This window comes from Littorina saxatilis, linkage group LG8 (assembly GCF_037325665.1).
Source record: "Littorina saxatilis isolate snail1 linkage group LG8, US_GU_Lsax_2.0, whole genome shotgun sequence".
NCBI lineage: Eukaryota > Metazoa > Mollusca > Gastropoda > Littorinimorpha > Littorinidae > Littorina > Littorina saxatilis.
Window position 1 is genome coordinate 17,174,928 of NC_090252.1, and position 22,500 is coordinate 17,197,427.

A 22,500-nucleotide genomic window follows, 5' to 3' on the forward strand; every position below is an offset into this window, starting at 1 on the left:
GGGGAAGAGCAAGTTAAAAAGTACAAAGTTATGCAATATCAATGTTAAGTATTGCAGGCTCGTACCACTTCCCCTTTTTAATCTGAAACATGGTGTGTCATCATCTTGAGACTAGGCCTTTAGAATAGATGTTGTGTTTATTTCCAAGATATACATTTTAAGACAGGATAATATTCAAGAGCCACCTATTCTTCACCTATTAAAATGCTAATAAGTCCTAAACTCCTTCGGCGATTTACTTCATATTATTTAAGTGTACATTGGCTTGAGACATATTTGGAATGATGAGTTCACACAATTTCAAGTTTGTACCTTAAATGTTCTGACTGTTATAGTCCTTCGGGACAAATCCCAATTCGGGGATTGACTCAAAAGTACGGGATTTTGCACTGAGTGGTGGCCACACTAAACCGATTTTAGCACTGCAGATTTGTACCTGTTGGTTTTTCTGATATAAAATATAAAATAAAATGGGTCTTGTTCTGCATAACTCGCACTGACTCTATTGGGTATGTATGTCGTAACCCCCCGCGGGTTAGGGGGAGTCCCATATTGGTTGGGACTAGAAAGAATTTACCCGATGCTACCCAGCATGTCGTAAGAGGCGACTAACGGTTCTGTTTCTTCTCTTCTTTTGTCTTATTTCTGCCTTACCAGTCCTTTCACCTATATTTCCTTCCAAGAAAACTCTCCCTACTATTCCCTGCAGTTTTCCAATTCTTTTCTTGTTGTCTTATTTCTACCTGACTCGATCCATCACCTTTATTTCACTTACCAAAAGTCTTCTTTTCCACATCCTTATTCCTCTGCACCCCGCATGTCGTATGAGGCGACTAACGGATTCTGTTTCTCCTTTAACCCGTGTTAAGTGGTTCTTGTATAGAATATAGTCAATGTTTGTAAAGATTTTAGTCAAGCAGTATGTAAGAAATGTTTAGTCCTTTGTACTGGAAACTTGCATTCTCCCAGTAAGGTCATATAATTGTACTACGTTGCAAGCCCCTGGAGCAATTTTTTGATTAGTGCTTTTGTGAACAAGAAACACTTAACAAGTGGCTCTATCCCATCTCCCCCCTTTCCCCTATCCCATCTCCCCCTTTCCCTCGTCGCGATATAACCTTCGTGGTTGAAAACGACGTTAAACACCAAATAAAGAAAGATGTATGTCGTATGCATTTAGAGTTCTTACTTCCCTTTGTTTATCTGATCTTAAAAGGTTGCTCTGTCTCATTTGGTTAAGCGTCTCACAGATACTTTCGAGGCAAGCCTGTCACAATGTGGGTGTGTTCGTTCTGTAACTGTCTAAGGACTATCTATGTCCGGTCACGAATACAATACCTGCTAGTCAGACTTGGTCGTGTGACAGACGTTTTCTTCCACACGAGATTACGTTGATTGTCTAACGAAGCCGTCAGGCTGAGTTAGACATCAGCTAATCGAGTGTGGAAGAAAACTCTGTCACACGAGCAAGTCTGAATGGCATTTATGTCTCACAGCTTGAACAGAAGAGATAACAACCACGTTTTGCGTATTCACGCTCGACAAGACTAAACACAGGAGTAGCTATTGTGGAGATATCTACTCTATAATTATGACGACTTTCTGTGTCTGAATGCGCGAAATGTTTGTTCTTTTCGGTTTGTTTGTCTTTATCGCAGCCCTGTCCTTCATTATTCAGACTGGCAGGCCCCACGAGCGAGCCGATTTCCAAGAGCAGCTAAACTCGCGTATGAAAACAGTACTGTCGAGTGGGATTGTCGTTTGCAGTATTCTCGGTGTTGTCGATTTTTTCAAGAGAAGAACCGATTAAAGCTGGAGAAATGAAAGCAATGTGTGCACTTTTGGGGGAACGATTGCGAGTTTGACTCCGTTCTTGCCATGCTCCAAAGCGTGTAACTTACAATCTTGCACAGTTTGCTTTAGTAGTGGCAAATATGGAAAGCGTGTGACATAGCTGGTTATTGTATATATATAGAGAATACTACATGGCTTGCTGTGTCGTACCAGATTTACACGAGTTGTTTTTTTTAAATATTGAACTGCGAGCGAAAGCGAGCTGTTCACTATTTGAAAAAGCAACGAGTGTAAATCTGGTACGACACAGCAAGCCATGTAGTATTCTGTGTATCCTACATACTGTACTTACGTGTATTTTACTGAAAATGTCCTGCAGACGAGGCAGCTAAATTTAAGACGCTTGTTTTGGAACCTCGATCTCTTCTAAAGCCTCGTGCAATCTATTACGTCAAAGCTAAGACACGTCACTCTGAAAGTGTGGCGTGACGTGTTCGTTCTAAAGATTCATCGAGGGTAATTAGCGAGCGCAATTTTTGTTTCTATAATGACGTTTGTCTCGGTGACTTTGGCATCATAAGCAGTGGAAAAACAGGTCCCTGCCAGACTTGCTTGACATGACCTCATTTACATGATATACACACGTGTGATTTGAACGATTATTATCTCACTGGTGTCTCTCTCACGTATGTAGGATAAGACTGTGTACGTAAGTGTTAGTTAGATTGCCATGGGGAATGAGGAACATAATGAGCTTGCGGCGACCACCCTTCCTAGAGGATGAACGTCGCCTGCTCCTTTCAATGCTTGCTATTCTCTCAGGTGCCAGGAGACTAGTTCTGCATAACTCTCACTTACTCTAGTATAACACGTTGTATGCATTTAGCGTGCTTACTTCCCTTCGTTTATTAGAAATGAAATAAAAGCCACATTGAAATAAAAAAGCACGATGTGTGTGAGTGTGGCTGTCGGAGTCGGAGTGTGTGTGTGTGTGTGTGTGTGTGTGTGTGTGTGTGTGTGTGTGTGTGTGTGTGTGTGTGTGTGTGTCGGAGTGTGTTTGTGTGGATGTGTGTCGGAGTGTGTTTGTGTGGGTGTGTGGATGTGTGTGTGTGTGTGTGTGTGTGTGTGTGTGTGTGTGTGTGTGTGTGACTGTCGGAGTGTGTGTGTGTGTGTGTGTGTGTGTGTGAACGCGCTTTGGTGTGTGTGCTCCCGTGTGTATTTGTGTGCATGCGTGTGTGTGGGTGTGTTTGATGTTTCCTTAGATAACTTGCTATATCACGCACACACGCATCCACCCACCCACACACACACACACACACACACACACACTGATACACACAACTTGAAATGCAAGCAAAACACTGTCAAAAGCTATATAGACTTGCAACACTGAAATGATCCCGAACAGAACTTACACGACAGCAACTGAGGAACTTGAGAAACAGAAACAGAATGTATTTCTGATAATGATATATCTATACTAACAACTCTTACTCCAGAAACTCTTTCAGTGCAGCTGGTGTGAGCCTGTGTGCGTTTGAGTAAGCCTTGTGAACCCACAGAGATAGTTGGCAGATGACACACCGACTGTGCTTTGTCTGCTAGCCTGAGCCGAAGGCGTTCGATGCAGAAGGGTTTTGTTTGGCCCGATTCCTAAACGCCCCACTGAACGACTGACGTCACAGCCGCTTCGGCCTTTTCCGGAGGAACACCGCGTGCCACTTCGATCGCGTTGCACTTGCAGTCATTCGGCGATGCCACCTTGATTATCAGTTAATAAAGTTATTATTCAGGCAATATGAAAGAAATTAGTTTTTTCTTTTGTTACACTTACACAGTTTTATGAAGATCAATTTCAGACTCGGCAAAATAATGGTTGTATCATGAGCGACTGTCACAAGCGAGAGGTGTGGTTCGATCAGTAGGTCAGTCACTGTCGAACTGTTCGGTGCGAAGCACGGTTTTGTTTCTGGTAACTATATTGATTTCTTCAAGTTGTACTAATGTTTACGCTTTGCGCTGCGGTTTAATATTATAAGTGCTTGTTATTGGCTAATACGGTGAGCCCACGTCGTTTAGTTTGCAGACCGTGCACATGTGAGCTTTGTGTAATCGCGTTTTCATCATAACATACCACCGTGCTAAACCGCTTTGGGGGAAATGGTTTAAAAAAAAATAAAATAAAAATAAACGGAATGCATCAGAGTTGAAAAGATTGAAGGGTGGAGTTAAGGACACAAAATAGATGACAAAAATAAAGCAAACAAGAAAAAAAACTGTAACCAGGAAGGGTGTCGAACCCGAATCAGCTGACCTTCAAGCTGGAGCACAAACCACTAGGCTACGACAACAACTGACAGACAGGGCTACAAAAGTGAAGGCATTTCAGGGTTACTCTGTCGTATGTGGCGTTTCTCGCGCATAAAGGTTCTGTTACCAACTCTACGGCTAAGAAAGGTTGCATTTGAAGTTAAATGTCTACTAAAATATCAAAGGGAACACCATTTCTGAACAACACAACGGTTTGCGCTCGCCTCTCGCAGTCGTTCAGGTGAAACTGAAACCAAATCGGCTTGCCTGATACAGCAGATATTTTAACACTTCCACGTCACACTGAAACACTGAGCTACAGTTTAGTAACGTGATATGTTTTTAATTGTTCGTTCACTTATATTGCTTTCAGGTTTAACACACCAAGATGAATGAAACAGTGGCGCGGTTTTCGTGGCGAAAATGTACAATGGCAGTGCTACGCGATCGAAGTGTGTATTATGTACACGCGGTGTTCCTCCGGAAAAGACCGAAGCGACATATGACGTCAGTCGTTCAGTGGGGCGTTTAGGAATCGCAAATTCGCGGCCCGCACATGTTGCCAATTTCGTTCTGCATGCACGATATGTTGCAGTTGACTGTTGACGGATGTGATAACTGACAACATTCAGTTTGCGAACAGAATGGGTGCCTGGCCTCTTGTCTCGCAAGTGAAACTCGCGTTGCGGTTTCACGTGTCTGGTGCATATCAAGATGTTTGTGTGGCGCCGATTTGGGCCATTCTGATACCATGTGCGTCTACATTCACTAGGAAACACAGCAGACTTGTCAAGCCAAGTGAGCAATACATCGATTGGCCCTTCGTGGTCGGCGGGGCGTTAAGCAAACAAACAAGCAAAAATACATCGATACACGCAATATTCACATATCACGCATAACTAGACATGCATCAACAAGCGTCATCATCAGTCACAGCTAAGAAAGACCGCACACAATGTACTACTGACCTCTCACGCATTACACATGCCAACAGAACATTCAGAGATTGTTATCAATGCAGTAACATCGCAATAGACGGCGTTTATGTTCATCTTACCATGCAAAGTAGCAATCATTATCAATATGCCAACACAGGAACAGAATGTACATAGCATTAAACGATAGCGGTTACTTTTCGTTTTGGAAAAGTTTATATTTCAAACAGTCATACAATGCGCGTATGATGTACTGATAGAAACATAAATGAAGTGCATCTTTCCCAACTCTCACAACAAAGATAGCGTCATTTTGAGAAGATAAAAACATAGGTTTTGAAAGAACATTATGACGATACGTTAAACGTTGTTTCAAATATATAGGTTTGTGGCCCATAAATTGACATATAATTTGCGGTCACACGAACTCATAGCATAGATGTATTCACAAACTATGCACACTAAATCATAACGATATCTACTGGGTGCAATTATAATATAGTTTAGTTCTTTACATAATACAGCAGTGTATTTGTTCGTGTAATATACGTGCGTGTCATGCGTGTGTGTGTGTGTGTGTGCGTGCGTGTGCGCACGCGTCTGTGTGTTTTATAGCGGCCACAAAGCTATCAACCTATCAGAGCCGGGCTTTTTTTCGTCAGCAACAGTCTCAAAGCGTGAAAATGCGCCCGGAATAAGGACCGTACTCGCAACTAAACGTAACGCGCAATACGGCTACTGCGAGTTACTTTTTCCACTGATCGATTTTGCTCCGGTTTTTGGACGCAATATTTATCTCGTATGCGCGTTTTGTCCCAGTGCATCCAGGATCTGGGAGTTGTTGAGCTGTAGAACGGATAAAATAAAGTGAGAGAGAGAGAGAGGGAGAGCTATTCAGTCGACTGGCACATTCTCTGGAACTAAAAGGTGAGAGCATTATCTTTCCCGCGTCTTGGGGCGTTCTTTCTGTTTGCGTCTTGTTGTGTACTGTTTGCATACTGGTCATGTTGAACTTTAGCGTTTTAATAGTCAGTAACGGTTTTCTACTGGTATTATAAGATGTTTGATGGGTTGTTGACAGACCAGCTTTTGCGTCGGTCCGAGGGGGAGCATATCGTCTTTTGTTTCATATTTATTGACCAAGGCCGGACCGACAAAAAAGCTGGTCTGACAACAAACATCCAAACATCGTTTTTGTCATCAGTTTGGTAGTGAGCGGTGCACAATCAACACAGGGAGCCATGCTTTGAAACACGAGTATCGTTTTGATAACCACACGAGTTCCGTTTTGATAACCACTGGCAATCATAGCTGGCGTGTGAAAGCAACTTTCTGTGTAAATGAGTTCATAACTTGTTGGGATGAATATGTCAGGTTTGAGGATGCACAGTTATGTAGGTTCATCTCGGTATTCCACCCCCTCGGCTTTCTGTTGTAAATATTAAAGCTTAGTGATCAAATGTGGAAGCTACGTTGGGTCAAAGGTCACAGAAGATGCGTCGTGCAGCGAAGGAAAGAATCGCGATCTTGTTTCCGACTCAGTGCCTCTTTGTTTTTCATTAGACCTGTCATTCTGCTTGCTCGGCTTTGTTAGATGTTTGCATGTCTTGTTGTCATTTTCTTTGCTTTTATCATTATTTCTTATTTGCGCTTCGTTTATCGATACAACGTCTTGTGCACGGGTCAAAATGTGTGTGTGTCAGGGGTCAATTGGTTTGACTTGAACTTGACGTTTGTGTTTCTCCGAACGTCTGTGTATCAAAACACAGATTCAAGCACTCCATGGCATTATAAGAAGACAAAACATATCGGTAGGTTTATGATGAATTTATGACCTTCCATGAAGTAGTTTTGTTTTTTGTTTACTTTTGCCAGTTTGCCAGTTCGTTTGTGGAACTTAGCAAAGCAGTGTCGTGTCGTCTGTTTAGGTCTGGGGAAACGCCAATAAAAAGAGCCGAAGAATCCCCGAGCGTTTCTATTGGGTTTGCTTTTGATTATCCATGTATAACCTGCTTCCTGCAACTATGGTAACCGGGGATTGATTGCCTGGGGAACATGAGATTTATTTCCCAGGTGCTTGTGAATCAAAACTCGTGAACATGATGACAATATGTTTTGTTGGGTATGTTTTCTTCTTACATGATTTGTGGTTGTAATAGCGTGTGTTTAGAAACTACTCGGTTTTGTTTTTCTCGCTTGTGTGTTATGGATTCGTAATAACGAAAGCTGGCGTGGTACAGTGGGCTTGTTGTAATGTTCTGCTAATGGTACTGACCGTTATTCAACTTTGTGTTTTGAACTGATTATGCAGGCATTTTTGATTATATGGGTTTATTTACTCTCTCTCTCTCTCTCTCTCTCTCTCTCTCTCTCTCTCTCTCTCTCTCTCTCTCCCTCTCTCTCTTATAAATCAGGTTCAGTGACATGTCATCAGGGTCTTAATGTATTTGTTGGATTTTATGCGTGACTATAATTTATAACTGTGCAGATACTGTTGCTGTTATTTTAACCACTATTGTAAGGGGCTGTGGCCTTAGACAATTACAGATTTGTTCTTGTTTTTTTTTCTCCCTCTCTCTCTCTCTCTCTCTCTCTCTCTCTCTCTCTCTCTCTCTCTCTCTCTCTCTCTCTCTCTCTCTCTCTCTCTCTCTCTCTCTCTCTCTCTCTCTCTCTCTCTCTCTCTCTCTCCCCAGCTAGCAAGCTTTCGTCGGCCGACTGACGATTTCAGTCGGGTGACGTCGTCAAATGTCGTGTGTCGACGTCCGTTGTTGCGCCGATATCGTTTTGACTGTGTGTAAAACTCGGCAAATGTACGTAATAAACCCCGACATCGGCCCGACGCAATGTTGCTGTCGATACAAATATGCAGAGTTACGGGAGATAACAACTTGAATTTATTATCATTATTTTAACATTTGTTACGTCCCCTGTTCAAGCGTCGGGAACGGCGTGACATGACCCTGCAAATGCGAAACTAAATTATTCATATTTGTTGACTTTTTCACATAGGAGTAGGATAATTAATTGTAAGTTTTGTTTGTATATTTGCAATCAAATACAGCATGAGCTCAAACCATGAGTTTTACATTTTAAAAATACGCCATCATATATACTTGAAATACTCCAATAGCTTTCCTTACAGTAAACAAGATTGAGTGTGAACATGGCCGGCTGCTAATTTCCCGCGTGAGCGAAGTTTATTTGTTTTCTTAGTTCAAGTTAATATCGAAAGAAGAGACATTCTTGCGAATGTTGGACAGCACATTGATGATATGTTATCCGAGACGAATGTCGCCTCGGGATCTCAATCTGAGTGCTGGTCCCAGTGCCACGTGGTGGCGGTGATAGTTGACAAGTTAAAATTGTGTAGCCAAGGACGGATGGAAACCTACAGGTGTGTTCAAGCTGTTAACGTCAACTCGAGGACAACCGACGGATCCAGCGAGTAAGTGATGTTGGTTTTTTTTTTTGCTTTAATGTTAGTTTTGCTGTTATACAGTGGGGGGGGGGGGGGGGGAGTACATACTGCTGTATCTGTATATATGTAGATGTAGGTGTGTTTTGTCCTGTTACAGTGGGGGGGGGGGGGGGGTGGAGTACATACTCATGATACTGCTGAATCTGTAGCTGTAAGTGTGGTTTGCACTGTTACACTTGGGGGGTGGGGTGTATGTATGTATACTGATGTATCTGTAGCTGTAGGTGTGTGTATTGCATTGTAACACTTGAGGGGGGGGGGGGGGGGGTTGTACATACTGATCTATCTGTAGCTGGTGGTGTGTTTTGCACTGATGCACACTTGCGGGGGGGGGGGGGGGTGTGTGTGTACATACTGCTGAATCTGTAGCTGTAGGTGTGTTTTGCACAGTAACACTGGGGAGGGGGGGGGGTGTACATACTGCTGAATCTGTAGCTGTAGGCGTGTTTTGTACTGTTACACTTGGGGGGGGGGGGGGTTGTACATACTGATGTATCTGTAGCTGTAAGTGTGTTATGTACTGTTACAGTAGGGGGGGAGGGGGGGTTGAACATACTGCTGTATATGTAGGTGTAGGTGTGTTTTGCAAACATGGGGGGGGGGGGGGAGGGGTGTACATACTGATCTATCTGCCCAGCTAGCAAGCTTTCGTCGGCCGACTGACGATTTCAGTCGGGTGACGTCGTCAAATGTCGTGTGTCGACGTCCGTTGTCGCGCCGATATCGTTTTGACTGTGTGTAAAACTCGGCAAATGTACGTAATAAACCCCGACATCGTCCCGACGCAATGTTGCTGTCGATAAAAATATGCAGAGTTACGGGAGATAACAACTTGAATTTATTATCATTATTTTAGCATTTGTTACGTCCCCTGTTCAAGCGTCGGGAACGGCGTGACATGACTCTGCAAATGCGAAACTAAATTATTCATATTTGTTGACTTTTTCACATAGGAGTAGGATAATTAATTGTAAGTTTTGTTTGTATATTTGCAATCAAATACAGCATGAGCTCAAACCATGAGTTTTACATTTTAAAAATACGCCATCATAATACTTGAAATACTCTAATAGCTTTCCTTACGGTACAAACAAGATTGAGTGTGAACATGGCCGGCTAGCTGCTACTTTCCCGCGTGAGCGAAGTTTATTTGTTTTCTTAGTTCAAGTTAATATCGAAAGAAGAGACATTCTTGCGAATGTTGGACAGCACATTGATGATATGTTATCCGAGACGAATGTCGCCTCGGGATCTCAATCTGAGTGCTGGTCCCAGTGCCACGTGGTGGCGGTGATAGTTGACAAGTTAAAATTGTGTAGCCAAGGACGGATGGAAACCTACAGGTGTGTTCAAGCTGTTAACGTCAACTCGAGGACAACCGACGGATCCAGCGAGTAAGTGATTTTGGTGTTTTTTTCTTTAATGTTAGTTTTGCTGTTATACAGTGGGGGGGGGGGGGGGGGGGAGTACATACTGCTGTATCTGTAGATGTAGATGTAGGTGTTTTGGTGTTTTGTCCTGTACAGTGGGGGGGGGGGGGGGGTGGAGTACATACTCATGATACTGCTGAATCTGTAGCTTTAAGTGTGGTTTGCACTGTTACACTTGGGGGGTGGGGTGTATGTATACTGATGTATCTGTAGCTGTAGGTGTGTGTATTGCATTGTAACACTTGGGGGGGGGGGGGGGTACATACTGATCTATCTGTAGCTGGTGGTGTGTTTTGCACTGATGCACACCAATCTTACATGGTCCAATCTTACATGGTCCAACCTTACATGGTCCAAACCTACATGGTCCAATCTTACATGGTCCAATCTTACATGGTCCAACCTTACATGGTCCAATCTTGCATGGTCCAATCTTGCATGGTCCAACCTTACATGGTCCAACCTTACATGGTCCAACCTTACATGGTCCAACCTTACATGGTCCAATCTTACATGGTCCAATCTTGCATGGTCCAATCTTGCATGGTCCAACCTTACATGGTCCAACCTTACATGGTCCAATCTTACATGGTCCAACCATACATGGTCCAACCTTACATGGTCCAATCTTACATGGTCCAATCTTACATGGTCCAACCTTGCATGGTCCAATCTTACATGGTCCAATCTTACATGGTCCAATATTACATGGTCCAACCTTACATGGGCCATCTTACATGGTCCAATATTACATGGTCCAATCTTACATGGTCCAATCTTACATGGTCCAATCTTACATGGTCCATATATATATATTATTGGACCATGTAATATTGGACCATGTAATATTGGACCATGTAAGATTGGACCATGTAAGGTTGGACCATGTAATATTGGACCATGTAAGATTGGACCATGTAAGGTTGGACCATGTAATATTGGACCATGTAAGATTGGTCCAAAAACCGCAGGCGTGAAGAAAAGTTCGCAGGGATTTCCCGATTGCATAACCGGAAACGAAAGGGATCGCTACGAACTAAGTTTCGTTGGTCAATCTAAAGCTCGCTAATAAGCACCATTGTACTTCCTATGTCTTGAATTAACAGCTTTGTGTTGCATGACCTTGGATGACCTTGACCTTGGGTCAAGGTCACATGTATTTTGGTAGGAAAAATGTGTAAGGCAGTTCTTAGTGTATGATGTCATTGCTAGGTTTAGTTATTTGACCTTGACCCTGAAGGCCAAGGTCATGTAAAGGTCAAGGTCAAGCATGTGAGTCGTATGGGCTTTGCTTGTTTATACTGCTGTAGCTGTACGGGGAGGGGGGGTATACTGCTGTAGCTGTTAGTGATTTTTGCACTGTTACACGGGGGGGGGGGGGGGGGGGTGGGTGGGGGGGTGGGGGTGGAGTACATACTGCTGAATCTGTAGCTGTAAGTGTGGTTTGCACTGTTACACTTGGGGGGTGGGGTGTACATACTGATGTATCTGTAGCTGTAGGTATTGCATTGTAACACTTGGGGGGGGGGGGGGGGGGGTGTACATACTGATCTATCTGTAGCTGTAGGCGTGTTTTGTACTGTTACACTTGGGGGGGGGGGGGCGGTTTGTACATACTGATGTAGCTGTAGGTGTGTTATGTACTGTTACAGTAGCGTAGGCGGGGAGGGGGGGGGTTGAACATACTGCTGTATATGTAGCTGTAGGTGTGTTTTGCACACAGGGGGTGGGGGGGGGGGGGGGTTGTACACACTGCTGTATCTGTAGGTTTGTTTTCCACTGTAACACTGGGGGGACGGGGGGTTATACTGCTGTAGCTGTAGCTGTAAGTGAATTTTGCACTGTTACACTTGGGGGGGTGGTGGTGGTGGTACATACTGCTGTATCTGTAGCTGCACCCAGCCAGCAAGACATTAGCGGCCGATAATCGGCCGAACACCCTTCAAAAAGTCGGGCCAACACCCGCGTCGTATGTTTTGACGTCACCGGCCCGACTTTTTGAAGGGTGTTCGGCCGACTATCGGCCGCTAATGTCTTGCTGGCTGGGTGCAGCTCTAAGTGTGTTTTGCACTCTACAGGGGGGAAGGCGGTGGAGTGTTGTACATACTGCTGTAGGGAAGTTTTGTACTGTTACAGTGGTGGCAGCGGGGGGAGGGGGGGTGTACATAATTCTGAATCTGTAGCTGTAAATGAGTTTTGTACTGTTACAGTGGGGGGGGGGGGGGGGGGGGTTGTACATACTGCTGTATCTCATAATCTGTAGCTGTAGGTGTGTTTTGCACTGTTACACTGGGGGGGGGGGGGGAGGGGGGTTGAACACACTGCTGTATCTGTAGCAGTAGGTGCGATTTGTGCTGTTACAGTTGGGAGGGAGGGGGGGTGTACATACTGCGGTAGCTGTAGGTGTTTTTTACACTGTTACACTTGGATTGGGGGAGGGTTGTACACACTGCTGTATCTGTAGGTTTGTTTTCCACTGTAACACTGGGGGGAGGGGGGGTTGTACTGCTGTAGCTGTAAGTGAATTTTGCACTGTTACACTTGGGGGGGGGGGGGGGGTGGTACATACTGCTGTATCTGTAGCTGCATTATATACTGCTGTAGCTGTACGGGGAGGGGGGGTACATACTGCTGTAGCTGTTAGTGATTTTTGACTCACATGCGAAGCAAAAGTGAGTCTTATGTACTCACCCGAGTCGTCCGTCCGTCCGTCCGTCCGGAAAACTTTAACGTTGGATATTTCTTGGACACTATTCAGTCTATATGTTATACTCTTACTTTCTCCCAAGCGCAAGACAAATTCTTCTATGAAAATTGAAGCCAATAAAATTTGAGTTGAGTTGAGTTGAGTATCAGTACCAAATTTGGCAAGATGGTGTATGATGACAAGGCCCCAAAAAACATACATAGCATCTTGACCTTGCTTCAAGGTCAAGGTCGCAGGGGCCATAAATGTTGTCTAAAAAACAGCTATTTTTCCCATTTTTCCCATTTTCTCTGAAGTTTTTGAGATTGAATACCTCACCTATATATGATATATAGGGCAAAGTAAGCCCCATCTTTTGATACCAGTTTGGTTTACCTTGCTTCAAGGTCACAGGAGCTCTTCAAAGTTGGATTGTATACATATTTTGAAGTGACCTTGACCCTGAACTATGGAGGATAACTGTTTCAAACTTAAAAATTATGTGGGGCACATGTTATGCTTTCATCATGAGACACATTTGGTCACATATGATCAAGGTCAAGATCACTTTGACCCTTATGAAATGTGACCAAAATAAGGTAGTGAACCACTAAAAGTGACCATATCTCATGGTAGAAAGAGCCAATAAGCACCATTGTATTTCCTATGTCTTGAATTAACAGCTTTGTGTTGCATGACCTTGGATGACCTTGGCCTTGGGTCAAGGTCACATGTATTTTGGTAGGAAAAATGTGTAAAGCAGTTCTTAGTGTATGATGTCATTGCTAGGTTTAGTTATTTGACCTTGACCCTGAAGGTCAAGGTCATGTAAAGGTCAAGGTCAAGCATGTGAGTCGTATGGGCTTTGCCCTTCTTGTTTATACTGCTGTAGCTGTACGGGGAGGGGGGTATACTGCTGTAGCTGTTAGTGATTTTTGCACTGTTACACGGGGGGGGGGGGGGGGGGGGTGGGGGTGGAGTACATACTGCTGAATCTGTAGCTGTAAGTGTGGTTTGCACTGTTACACTTGGGGGGTGGGGTGTACATACTGATGTATCTGTAGCTGTAGGTATTGCATTGTAACACTTGGGGGGGGGGGGGGTGTACATACTGATCTATCTGTAGCTGTAGGCGTGTTTTGTACTGTTACACTTGGGGGGGGGGGCGGTTTGTACATACTGATGTATCTGTAGCTGTAGGTGTGTTATGTACTGTTACAGTAGGCGGGGAGGGGGGGGGGGGTGAACATACTGCTGTATATGTAGCTGTAGGTGTGTTTTGCACACAGGGGGGGGGGGGGGGGGGGGGGTTGTACATACTGCTGTATCTGTAGGTCTAGGTGTGTTTTGCACTCTACACGGGGGAAAGCGGTTGAGTGTTGTACATACTGCTGTATCTGAAGCTGTAGGTATGTTTTGTACTGTTACAGTGGTGGCAGCGGGGGGAGGGGGATGTACATAATTCTGAATCTGTAGCTGTAAATGAGTTTTGTACTGTTACAGTGGTGGGGGGGGGGGGGGTTGTACATACTGCTGTATCTGTAGCTGTAGGTGTGTTTTGCACTGTTGCTAAGGGGGAGGGGAGGTGTACATACTGCTGTAGCTGTAGCTGTAAGTAATTTTTGCACTGTTACACTTGGGGGGTTGTATATACTGCTGAATCTGTTGCTGTAGGTGTGTTTTATACTGTAATACTGAGGGGGGGGGGGGGGTGTGTATACGGCTGTATCTGTAGCTGTAGGTGTGTTTTGTACTGTTACAGTGAGGGCGGTAGGGGCGGGGGGTTCTGCATACTGCAGACTGCTGTATCTGTAGCTGGTGATGTGTTTTGCACTGTTACACTGGGGGGGGGGGGGTTGTACACACTGCTGTATCTGTAGGTTTGTTTTCCACTGTAACACTGGGGGGAGGGGGGTTATACTGCTGTAGCTGTAAGTGAATTTTGCACTGTTACACTTGGGGGGTGGGGGGGGGGGGTGGTGGTACATACTGCTGTATCTGTAGCTGCACCCAGCCAGCAAGACATTAGCGGCCGATAGTCGGCCGAACATCCTTCAAAAAGTCGGGCAGGTGACGTCAAAAGATACGACGCGAGTGTTGGCCCGACTAACTTTTGCAAAGAGGCAACGAGGCGGCCGACAGGCGGCCGAACATCTGTACTATGGCGGCACGCATCCGGTCCGATGTTAATCGGCCCGATGGCTTGTTGGACCTGCGGCCCGACACCTTATGCCGACATCGTCCCGATGTCTTCCCGCTGAAATCGATATCTTCCCGATGTCGGCATAAGGTGTCGGACCGCAGGTCAAACAAGTCATCGGGCCGATTAACATCGGACCGGATGCGTGCCGCCATAGTGCAGGTGTTCGGCCGCCTATCGGCCGCCTCGTTGCCTCTTTGCAAAAGTTAGTCGGGCCAACACCCGCGTCGTATGTTTTGACGTCACCGGCCCGACTTTTTGAAGGGTGTTCGGCCGATTATCGAGGGCCCCAAAGGGTTTAAAATCGTGATCGTGATTGGTGTTTTTTGACCTTTCTGTGACCGTGATTGCCGAAATTTCCATTTCTGTGATCGTGATGGGACTTTGCCCGTGATCCGTGATGACCAAAAAATCAAGTCTCGTGATCGTGATTGTCATTTGTTTTCGTGATCGTGATGGGCATTATTGCAAAGCATTTTATTTTCAACGTACATTTTTCACAGCTGTATCACTCTATGAGTATGATCCTCTATTCGTCAAGGAGCTAATCCCGATTGAAGGGAAGCAACAACACATTCAGAAATATGATTTTGACAGCGATTGCTTCCCTTTAAGAGAACCAATCACACAAAAAAGAGATCCAATCAGAAGGCGAATTGTAAAAGTCTGCCAAACTTCATCCAATGGAAGGGCTTCGTGCTAAAGTTTTGAGTGCATTCAGTCAAATTCGAATTCGAAGATCAAATATGGCGTGCAGCGGTACTGTCATCCAACTTCTGTTATATTTTGTGGATTCAAGCCAGACCAAAGCAGGCGGCGAGAATGCCTTCCTTGGTGGAAAGGTCAGGCTACGGGTCCGTCTTTCCGAAGACGAAATGTCAAGGTATGTCATCTATCAGGGCCGGCCTAGGTAAGTACTAGGGGGGGGGGGGGTTACAGACGAGGGTCCAGGGGGCAAAGCCCCTTGGTGGGGGTCCAGGGGGCGAAGCCCCCTTGGTGGGGCCCCCTTGAAGCTGAACGTTTTTTGATGTTTCTGGAGGGAAAGAAAGCCTCTCCTTGAACGAAAAAGGTAAATTTGACAGCAAGCTGTATAGGCAATGAAGAAGAATTGAGATTGTAGGGACTCATACGTTTCATCACAAAAATCGTTGAAGAAAAATGTGTTTCGAAAGGGGGTGAGAGGTGCGATTTCTCCTCGGATTTCATGATGATCCAGATGCAACCCTCCCTCCCCCACACAAAAAAAAGCGTTTGGGAGGTACATGTTTAAGCCAGGGGGGGGGGGGGTGCGCAACCCCTGTAACCCCCCCCCCCCTAGTCCGGCCCTGTCTATGTTGCTCTATGACTGTTCTGAATGTAGGCAAAGATCTTGAAATTTGTTCAAGATCTTTGAGTTTGATTGAGATCATTGACATTGTCGACATTGCCACGTCCGGCTGTCTGATCGAGTCTGCGTGTAGCCAAAACCGAAACTAGAAATGTGTTTTTCATCCCAGCAACGTGGACACGCTTGGCATAGATTCTAATTGTCGCTTCTTTGCATTAAGCTTGGATTTATTTTAGCGCCTGTAAACTTATCAACAATGGGTTAAACGAACTATGGCGGGGAGACGTGCCAGTTTGAGTCACTTGATCCTCATGTCAAAGTCGACCAAAGTCATGTTCGTTGGGGATTTTGTTATTATAGACTCTACCATCACACATACATGTACTTTAATTTCAATCCACCCAATAGTTTTTGAGAAAATGGGTTTAAAAGATTTAGCTCTGGAAATGTGAAATTGTGCAAGTATATATTCATGTGTGTGAGTGAGGGTGTGGGAGTTGAATGTGTATGAGTGTATATTCCTTCACCCACCTTCATGATTCCTAGACTGACCTTTAGTCAGGATTATAGACTCTACCATCACACATACATGTACTTTAATTTCAATCCACCCAATAGTTTTTGAGAAAATGGGTTTAAAAGATTTAGCTCTGGAAATGTGAAATTGTGCAAGTATATATTCATGTGTGTGAGTGAGGGTGTGGGAGTTGAATGTGTATGAGTGCAGGGGCGGATTAGAGGGGGGGGGGGGTTACAGGGGTTCCGGAAACACCCCCCCCTCCCCCCCGGCTGTCAAAAAAAAAGTAATACTAACTTTAAAAGAAACAATGAGCGGCCGCTAACACCAGTTGATCATGTTTAAAATCAAGGATAAGCCATAAATTGTTCATAAAATAGCTAAATCTCTTCAGCTTCTGGCCGGCTAAGCCCCCCAGACCCCCCAACGGGGCCTTGCCCTGGACCCCAGGTTGTAACCCCCCCTCTGGCTTAACTGCTCCGCCCCTGGAGTGTATATTCCTGTGAGTGTCTGTATGAGAGAGAGAGAGCGAGAGAAAAAACAATGAAAACAACATTCTTGTTACTGATTACAAATCATGATATGTATTTCTATGTGTGTATGAAAGAGAATTTAAAAAAAAAAAGGTGCAACAGTTGTCACTTTGTGTTGAATAAACAATAGATCCAGAGGAGCGAATTACTGTGTGGTTGTGTTTACTTTGACACGTGCTTTCTGTACGGGGATATAGCTCAGTTGGTAGCGCGCTGGATTTGTATTCAGTTGGCCGCTGTCAGCATGAGTTCGATCCCAGGTTCGGCGGAAATTTATTTCACAGAGTCAACTTTGTGTGCAGACTCTCTTCGGTGTCCGAACCTCCCCCCGTGTACACTACATTGGGTGTGCACGTTAAAGATCCCACGATTGACAAAAGGGTCTTTCCTGGCAAAATTGCTTAGGCACAGTTAATAATTGTCTACCTATACGTACCCGTGTGACTTGGAATAATAGGCCGTGAAAGGTAAATATGCGCCGAAATGGCTGCAATCTACTGGCCGTATAAAATTTCATCTCACACGGCATCACTGCAGAGCGCCTAGAACTGTACCCACGGAATATGCGCGATATAAGACTCATTGATTGATTGATTGTACCTGCAACTTTTACCGTGACCGTGATTTGCCACTGGTGTTCGTGATCGTGAAAACAAAAATCAAGGTAACTGTGATCGTGAAAGCTAAAATTTCCCTTCCCGTGATCGTGATGATACCCCCCCTTTGGGGCCCTCATTATCGGCCGCTAATGTCTTGCTGGCTGGGTCTCTCTCTCTTTCTCTCTCTCTCTCTCTCTCTCTCTCTCTCTCTCTCTCTCTCTCTCTCTCTCTCTCTCTCTCTCTCTCTCTCTCTCTCTCTCTCTCTCTCTCTTTGTTCCCGCCCCTTGCTCCGACAAGTGTCGTCTCAGTGCTTCCCTCAGCCCCGGCGAAACAATCAATATTATACCAGTTGTTGTTGCCAGCCCCGTGCTCCTTGGGGAAGGGGAGATACGTTCAAGGTTATATACAGACAAGGGTGGGACTAGTTGTAGTGCTCTCTTTCTGTCAAGGCGGAAAGTGTGTGTGTCATAGCGTAAAGATACCGTTACTACTGTAAGACTGGTATGGGGTTAAATGCACGACCCTTTACACAACAAGGGGTGTATATACCGTTACTACTGTACGACTGGTATGGGGTTAAATGCACGACCCTTTACACAACAAGGGGTGTAGATACAAGCAATACTATTATAAAGATATTGAACTTGTCAAATCCAGGTGCACGGAGCCCCTGTGGCTTTTAGTCATGCCTCAGGCATATATCCGTTAGAACTACCAAGTTTCATTGACTTGCACCCAAAGAGTCAAGAACTGCGATTTTTTTACGAAATAATTTCGTACTCGGACCCCGCTGGTCTTGACCTATTTTTGGATCTAAATTTAGATCGGGTAGATCACCACATCATGCACAAAAAGACACGTCACTAGCAAACTATGTCAGACGTCATCATGAGTTTGTTTAAAACAAAATGGAGGCCGGAATCACTCAGTTGAATCGAACTCCGACCAAACACCACGTAATAACTAGGTTAATTTATGCACTCGCGTGAAGAAGAAACTGTCGAGCTTCACAGATGTCGTCGTTGGGTAGTTTTGGGTTTGTTTTACTACCATAGGAGGATTTTTGAACTCTAAATGCACTCAGCTGCAACAAAAACGCAAAACGAAGGCTGTGAGCTGCACTGTGCCTTTAAAGCGCGGGAACTTGAGCTATTTTGGGGACATCTCTGACTAATTTAAATTATCTTGCTGAAGTCGGTCTTTATTGTGCTTTCAGAATAACTCACACAAGGCGAAAGAAGACAGCAGCACAAACAGTCGGACACAGCAGCAGCTCTTGACGCCAGAAATCGTGAGATGTCAACCGCTACCGAACAGGACCAGGAAAAGGGCCGCATGTCGTCAGCGTATGACAGCGCGAAGGATAAAATGTCGTCAGCGTATGACAGCACGAAGGACACCATGTCGTCAGCCGCAACTAAGGTTCAAGAAAAGGCTGGCGATGCAAAGGAGGCAGGGAAAGATGCAGTTGTCAGCGCTGGGGACTATTCCTCTGAAGCCTTCCGCCACGCCGCTGACACCGTGGACAAAAAGAATGCAGACAAATAGGGGCTCGTGTGTCCCTCGATATTCACGAGAGAAGAGACACTTCGGGTGTTACGTCCTCACAGGAATTAGTACCTATTAGGGACACGCATTTAATGTGATGAACAAACAAGAGAAGAGGGAAGAAACTAAATAACAAGGGGAAGGGGGAGGACAAGGGTAGACGACGGGGAAGAGCAAGTTAAAAAGTACAAAGTTATGCAATATCAATGTTAAGTATTGCAGGCTCGTACCACTTCCCCTTTTTAATCTGAAACATGGTGTGTCATCATCTTGAGACTAGGCCTTTAGAATAGATGTGTTTATTTCCAAGATATACATTTTAAGACAATATTCAAGAGCCACCTATTCTTCACCTATTAAAATGCTAATAAGTCCTAAACTCCTTCGGCGATTTACTTCATATTATTTAAGTGTACATTGGCTTGAGAAATATTTGGAATGATGAGTTCACACAATTTCAAGTTTGTACCTTAAATGTTCTGACTGTTATAGTCCTTCGGGAAAAAATCCCAATTCGGGGATTGACTCAAAAGTACGGGATTTTGCACTGAGTTGTGGCCACACTAAACCGATTTTAGCACTGCAGATTTGTACCTGTTGGTTTTTTCTGATATAAAATATAAAATAAAAAGTGTCTTGTTCTGCATAACTCGCACTGACTCTATTGCGTATGTATGTCGTATGCATTTAGAGTTCTTACTTCCCTTTGTTTATCTGATCTTAAAAGGTTGCTCTGTCTCATTTGGTTAAGCGTCTCACAGATACTTTCGAGGCAAGCCTGTCACAATGTGTGTGTGTTCGTTCTGTAACTCTATCTATGTCCGGTCACGAATACAATACCTGCTATTCAGACTTGGTCGTGTGACAGACGTTTTCTTCCACACGAGATTACGTTGATTGTCTAACGAAGCCGTCAGCTAATCGAGTGTGGAAGAAAACTCTGTCACACGACCAAGTCTGAATGGCATTTATGTCTCACAGCTTCAACAGAAGAGATAACAACCACGTTTTGCGTACTCACGCTCGACAAGACTAAACACAGGAGCAACCATTGTGGAGATATCTACTCTTTGACGGAAGTGACCGAACAACTATGAATGACGTCTCGGTATGTGTGAATGACGTAACAGTCGCCGTCACAGTCTGTATCTTTTGAAGCATCGCGTTCTTTATGACGACTTTCTGTGTCGGAATGCGCGAAATCTTTGTTCTTTTCGGTTTGTTTGTCTTTATCACAACCCTGTCCTTCATAATTCAGACTGGCAGGCCCCATGAGCGAGCCGATTTCCAAGGGCAGCTAAACTCGCGTATGAAAACAGTACTGTCGAGTGGGATGTCGTTTGCAGTATTCTCGGTGTTGTCGATTTTTTGAAGAGAAGAAACGATTAAAGCTGGAGAAATGAAAGCAATGTGTGCACTTTTGGGGGAACGATTGCGAGTTTGACTCCGTTCTTGCCATGCTCCAAAGCGTGTAACTTACAATCTTGCACAGTTTGCTTTAGTAGTGGCAAATAAGGAAAGCGTGTGACATAGCTGGTTATTGTATATGACTGTGTACGTAAGTGTTAGTTAGATTGCCATGGGGAATGAGGAACATAATGAGCTTGCGGCGACCACCCTTCATAGAGGATGAACGTCGCCTGCTCCTTTCAATGCTTGCTATTCTCTCAGGTGCCAGGAGACTAGTTCTGCATAACTCTCACTTACTCTAGTGTAACACGTTGTATGCATTTAGCGTGCTTATGTGAAGGGGGACGGTAGTCTCCCTGTCACACTCTCTCTGTATGTTCATGGATTCCTTTGCGAATGCACAACAGATTTTATAGGGCTTGGAAATAAGCTCTAAAATTCTCAATCCGGTTTGATTGGACTTCGCCTCCAAAGGTGATTGTGGTGTTTCGGCACTCGGTTACACTTTCTTCCCTTCGTTTATTAGAAATGAAATAAAAGCCACATTGAAATAAAAAGCACGATGTGTGTGAGTGTGGCTGTCGGAGTCGGAGTGTGTGTGTGTGTGTGTGTGTGTGTGTGTGTGTGTGTGTGTGTGTGTGTGACTGTCGGAGTGTGTTTGTGTTTGTGTGTGTGTGTGTGTGAGTGCGTGCGTGTGTGTGCGTGTGTGTGTGTCGGGGTGTGTGCGTGTGTGTGTGTGTGTGCGCACGTGCTCCTGTGTGTATGTGTGTGCATGCGTGTGTGTGGGTGTGTTTGATGTTTCCTTAGAGAACTTGCTATAGCACACACACACACACATGCACACACACACACACACACACACACACACACACACACACACACACACACTGATACACACAACTTGAAATGCAAGCAAAACACTGTCAAAAGCTATATGGACTTACCACACTGAAATGATCCGGAACAGAACTTACACGACAGCAACTGAGGAACTTGAGAAACAGAAACAGAATGTATTACTGATAATGATATATCTATACTAACAACTCTTACTCCAGAAACTCCTTCAGTGCAGCTGGTTGGAACCTGTGTGCGTCTGAGTAAGCCCGGTGAACCCACAAAAAAAGTTGGCAGATGACACACCGAGTGTGCTTTGTCTGCTAGCCCGAGCCGAAGGCGTTCGATGCAGAAGGGTTTTGTTTGGCCCGCACATGTTGCCAATTTCGTTCTGCATGCACGATATGTTGCAGTTGACTGTTGACGGATGTGATAACTGACAACATTCAGTTTGCGAACAGAATGGGTGCCTGGCCTCTTGTCTCGCAAGTGATACTCGCGTTGCGGTTTCACGTGTCTGGTGCATATCAATATGTTCGTGTGGCGCCGATTTGGGGTGAGCCATGCAGCATCGGGGAGGCTGTCTGATGCCTGTGAATTCGACAGTACGACAAAAGTTGTCGGACAGGGAGCTATCAAACTTCGGGGCGCTTGTCGTAGGACATGCAGTCGTACCGTCTTGCATACGCGCCCAGATGTGCAAACCCTTGGATAGCTTTTGTGTTAGTGTGACATGTATAATGTCAGCACGAGATACCCAAATAAGGTAGTACGGCACAGGTAAAACAAGAGGCGAAGCCTTTAAGGCTCCCGTAAGAAATCGACAAACAGTAACACAAACTCAATCACTCCGTCACACATACACACACAGTTCAGGCGCAGTCATAGCACGCGCC

The 22,500-nt window shown here is 44.8% G+C and overlaps 3 long non-coding RNA genes across 3 annotated transcripts in view; 2 read left to right on the forward strand and 1 right to left on the reverse strand.

Annotated features, from left to right (window-relative positions):
* The window catches only part of LOC138972957 (uncharacterized), a 7,844-nt gene extending 5,106 nt beyond the window's left edge, over positions 1-2,738 (forward strand). The window contains exon 2 of the long non-coding RNA XR_011457827.1: positions 1-2,738. This exon is cut by the window's left edge and continues 519 nt beyond it. This is a non-coding gene — a long non-coding RNA (uncharacterized lncRNA).
* LOC138972959 (uncharacterized) overlaps positions 1-22,500 on the reverse strand; it is a 281,386-nt gene that overhangs the window by 45,896 nt on the left and 212,990 nt on the right. The window lies entirely within an intron of this gene.
* On the forward strand, positions 5,694-21,324 carry LOC138972955 (uncharacterized). Its single transcript, XR_011457824.1, has 2 exons — positions 5,694-5,966; positions 19,026-21,324. It is a non-coding gene; the product is annotated as an uncharacterized lncRNA (long non-coding RNA).